Source organism: Lemur catta, chromosome 8, assembly GCF_020740605.2.
Source record: "Lemur catta isolate mLemCat1 chromosome 8, mLemCat1.pri, whole genome shotgun sequence".
Lineage (NCBI taxonomy): Eukaryota > Metazoa > Chordata > Mammalia > Primates > Lemuridae > Lemur > Lemur catta.
In genome coordinates, this window is record NC_059135.1 from 56,416,744 (window position 1) to 56,421,750 (window position 5,007).

Genomic DNA, 5,007 nt, shown 5'->3' on the forward strand with positions numbered 1-5,007 from the left:
CCAGCACCAAACCACCAGCAAGGCCACCGCAGACCAGCCAGCCCCAGTTGATTTGCCAGATGTTTTCAACCACATGTGTGACCCTCCAGCGAGATCCCCACTTGGGCCCACCTTAAGTCTTAACCCATAGAATTGTCAGTGTCGGGGCTCAGAACATGATACTCCAAAACATGACACCTTGTTACATTTAATATTTTAGGCTGGAAGAAATTAAGAAAACTGCAGAAGCAGGAAGGTCATTCTATGACCTTCTCCTGCCTTCCTCTTCTGAAGTAGGCCATAAAGGAATCCTCTGACCTACCTTCCCTGAAAGTGGTTCATAAGACCCTCATTCCAGAGGGTTCTTGCCTTATACGGAGGGGCCAAGAAGAATCTGAACGACAGGCCTTAGCAAGTTCCTGAACGAACAAGAGCTTGCTAAGTTCCCTTGGATTTATTACCATTTATCACACTTCTGCATGACTGTCCATGAAAGTACACAGTTTTCCCTGGGTCTTGGAGTCTTCATTTCTGAAGGTTCCCATGTCATGTAAAAGTTTTATTAAAAGTTTGTATGCTTTTTCTCTTGTTAACAGGTCTTTGTTGCAGGTGTCTCAGCCATGAACCTTGTGATGGGTGAGGAAAAGACACTGCTTTTTCCCCTTCCTTCAGAAAATAAAATAATTGTTATTTTAAACCATGAAGTTTTGGGGTAGTGAGTTATATAGCAAAAGCTAACTCATACCAGCTTACATAGCAGATGCTTATTTTTATACTTTGTTATTACAAGGTCCTTTGATGAAAAATGACACTGAGACCACTTGACAACTGAGTATATCTGTGGGTGGTTTATTAGTCTTTTCTAATCAACTGGTCATTTAATATGGATTCTAAGGATACAAAATATCATTTCTCAATTTCCTTGGCAGTAAAAGCCCTCATTTATTCTGCATAAGCAACTGTTTATGTGCTTGAATAATAAAAAAGCAAATATGATTCCCTTGGCAAAGACAGTGTTTTACATTTGCAAGGAGTCGAAAAATTATTTGATCATTGCTATCAAGTTTTTAACATAACAGCCCCAGTAATTTTTTAAAATAATTATCAAACATGGTAAGTGATAATCTTAACGTTTGACCATAGTGGCTGTACAGTTTTACATTCCCTCCAGCAATGTATGAGGGTTTCAATTTCTCCATATCTTTGTCAACACTTGTTATTATGTACTTTTTTTATTTTGGCCATCTTATCTTCATCACCTTGTGGGTGTGAAGTGTATCTTATTATGGTTTGGATTGGCATTTCCCTAATGGTTAATGATGCTGAGCATCTTTTCATGTGCAAACTGGTTGTACATATATCTTCTTTGGAGAAATGCCTACTCAAGTCTTTTGCTTAGGTTTTAGTTGGAATGTTTGTCTTTTTGTTGTTGAGTTGTAAGTGTTCTGTATATATTCTAGATACTAGATCCTTATCAGATATTTGATTTACAAATATTTTCTTTCATTCTGTAGGTTGCATTTTCATTCTTTTAATAGTGTCTTTTTTTCTTTTTTTCTTTTTTTCTTTTTTTTGAGACAGGCTAGAGTTCGGTGGCGTCAGCCTAGCTCACAGCAACCTCAAACTCCTGTGCTCAAGCAATCCTCCTGCCTCAGCCTCCCAAGTAGCTGGGACTACAGGCATGTGCCACCATGCCCGGCTAATTTTTTATGTATATATATTTTTAGTTGTCCAGCTAATTTCTTTCTATTTTTTAGTAGATACTGTGTCTCGCTCTTGCTCAGGCTGGTGTCGAACTCCTGAGCTCAAACAATCCACCCACCTCGGCCTCCCAGAGAGCTAGGATTACAGGCGTGAGCCACCATGCCTGGCCTAATAGTGTCTTTTGATGCAAAAATTTTGAATTTTGATGAAGTTCAGTTTTTCTGTTTGTTTTTTTTTATTGCTTGTGGTATTGGTGTTATATTTAAGAAACCATTGCCAAGTTGAGGTCATAAAGATTTGCCCATATGTTTTCTTCTGAGTTTTAAAGTTTTATCACTTACACTTAGGTCTTTGATCTATTTTGATTTAAATTTTATAGATAGTGTGAGGTAGGGGTCCAGTTTTATTTTTTTTTCACTTGTAGATGTCCACTTGTCCCAGCACCGTTTGCTGAAAAGACTATTCTTTCCCCATTGAATGGTCTTGGTACCCTTGTCAAAATCAGTTGACCATAACTGTGTGAGTTTATTTTATTACTTTGATCTATATGTCCTTCCTTGTGCCAGTAACACACTTTCGTGATTACTGTAGCTCTGTAGAAAGTTTTAAAAACAGGGAGTGTGAGTTTGTAAACTTTGTTGTTTTTCAAAATGGTTTTGGTTATTGAAATTCCGTATGAACTTTAGGTTCAGCTTTATTTCCATTTCTGAAAACAATGAAGAGTGTTGGGGTTTTGATAGGGATTGTATTGAGTCTGGGGATCACTTTGGGGGAGTATTTCCATCTTAACAATATTACGTTTTACAATCCATGAACACAGAGTGTCTTTCTATTTATTTGTGCCTTATTTAATTTCTTTCAGCAATAATTTGTAGTTTTTAGTGTACAAGTCTTGTATTTCCTATATTTATTCCTAACTGTTTTTATTTTTGGTGCTTTCATAAATGGAATTGTTTTTAAATTTTCATCTTAGATTGGTCATTACTAGTGTATACAAATATAACTTTTTTTTTGAGACAGGGTCTTGCTCTGCTGCCCTGGCTAGAGTGCAGTGGAATCATCGTAGCTCACTGCAACCTCAAACCCCCAGGATCAAGTGATCCTCCTGTCTCGGCCTCCCAAATAGTTGGGACTACAGATGTGTGCCATTACGCCTGACTAATTTTTCTATTTTTCTGTAGAGACAGCGTTGCTCAGGCTGGTCTTGAACTCCTACCCTCAAGTGATTCTCCTACCTTGGCCTCCCAAAATGCTAGAATTATAGGGGTGAGACACCATGCCTGCCCTAAAATTGATTTTTACATGTTGCTTTTGTTTTCTGCAACTTTGCTACACTTCTCTCTTAATGATAATAATTCTTTTTGTGGAGTCTTTTGGGTTTTCTATGTATAGGATCTTGACATTTAGAAATAAAGATAATTTTATGTCTTCCTTTCCAATTTTTTTTTTCTTCCTTGCCTAATTGTCCTGGCTATAATTTCCAGTACAATGTTGAATAGAAGTGGTAAAGAGGGCATGCTTGTCTTGTTCCTCATCTTAAGGAAAAGTTTCACCACTGAGAATAACGTTAGCTGTGGAGTTTTCATAATGTCCTTTATCATGTTGAGGAGGTTCATTTCTTTTCCTGTTTTTTTAAATTATAAAAAGGTGTTAGATTTTGTTAAATGCTTTTTCTCTACATCTGTTGAGATGATTATGTGATTTTTTCCCCCCTTCATTTTATTAGGGTGATTTGTTATGCTGATTTTTGTGTGTTGAACCACCCATACATTCCTGGCATAAATCCCAGTTGATCATGACATCTAATACTTTTCATATGCTGCTGCATTCAGTTTTGCTAGCATTTTGTTGGCAATTTTGCATTTATCTTCCTAAGGGATATTGATGTATAGTTTTCTTTTCTTGTGGTGTCTTTGGCTTTGGTATCAGGGTAATGCTGATCTCATAAAATGAATTAAGAAGTATTCCTTCCTCTTTTATTGTTTCAAAGAATTTGAGAAGGATTGGAATTAACTCTTTAAACGTTTAGTAGTATTCATCAGAGAAGCTATCTGGTCCTGGGCATTTACATAGGGCAGTTCTTCCAGCAACAAACTCTCTCAGCTTTTGTTTCTCTTGGCATATCTTAATTTTGCCTTCATTTCTGAAGGATAGTTTTGCCAAATATAGGCTTCTTAGTTGACAGGTTCTTTTTGTCAGCACTTTAAATGTTATCTCATGCCTTCTGGCCTCCATGGTTTCTGCAGAGAAATCAGCTGTTAATTTGCTTGGGAATCCCTTGTATGCAATGAATCGCTTCTCTCTTGGTGTTTTCAAGATTCTCTCTTTGTCTTTGTCTTTCAATGTTTATATACTTATAGTGTGTCTCAGTGTGGACCTCTTTGCATTTGTCCTTATTAGAATTGGTTGAGCCTTTTAGATGTATAGATTCACATCATTCTTCAAATTTGGAAAGTTCTCAGCCTTCACTTTTTCTTTTTCAAAAAAACAAGAAAGATTGTGTTAACCTTTTTCCCAATCTGAATACTCAATATTTCTTGGGTTCCAGATGCACTCCCCAATTCAACCTGGGCCACCACAAAGACAGACAGAAAGTACAGGGATTTTTTTTTTTTTTTTTTTTTGCCTTCTAGTGCAAACCAAAAGAACAACAGCAAATTGTTCAACATCTACATCTGTGGATACAACAGTCTCTAGTTTTTCAAATATTCTTTCTGTCCCTTTCTCTTCTCTCCTGCAACTCACATTATGCATATGTTGGTATGTTTGATGGTGTCTCACAAGTCACCTACTCTCTGTTCATTTTTCTTCATTTTTTTTTCTTTCTTTCCAGATTGAATAATTTCATTTGACCTATCTTTAAGTTTGCTGATTCTTCTGTCTGCTCAAATATGCTGTTGAATCCCTATGGCTCAACTTTTTATTTCTGTTATCAAACTTTTTACTTCCAAAATTTCTATTTTGTTTCCTTTTATAATTTCTATTTTTTGAATTGATATTCTTCATTTGTTGAGACAGTGTTCTGGTTTCCTTTAGTTTTTTTGTCCATTATTTTCTTTAGTTCTTAAGCATTTTATAGACAGTTGATTTAAAGATTTTTTTCTAGTAAGCCCAATGTCTGGGTTTCCTTATGGACAGTCTCTGTTCATTTCTTTTTTTCCTCAGATTGGGTCATATTTTCTTGCATATGTGCATGCTTTGTAATTTTTAGTTGAAAACTGGAAATTTTGAATATTATGATGTGATAACTCTAAAATCAAACTCTTCTCTCACTCTAGAATTTGTTGTCTTTCCTTGCTGTGGGTTGTAGTTTTTTGTTTAGTG

The 5,007-nt window shown here is 36.0% G+C and overlaps 1 pseudogene; it reads right to left on the reverse strand.

Annotated features, from left to right (window-relative positions):
* Nucleotides 1-4,229: 4,229 nt before the first annotated feature.
* LOC123644247 lies at nt 4,230-4,370 on the reverse strand (annotated as a pseudogene).
* Between the last annotated feature and the right edge of the window lie 637 nt (nt 4,371-5,007).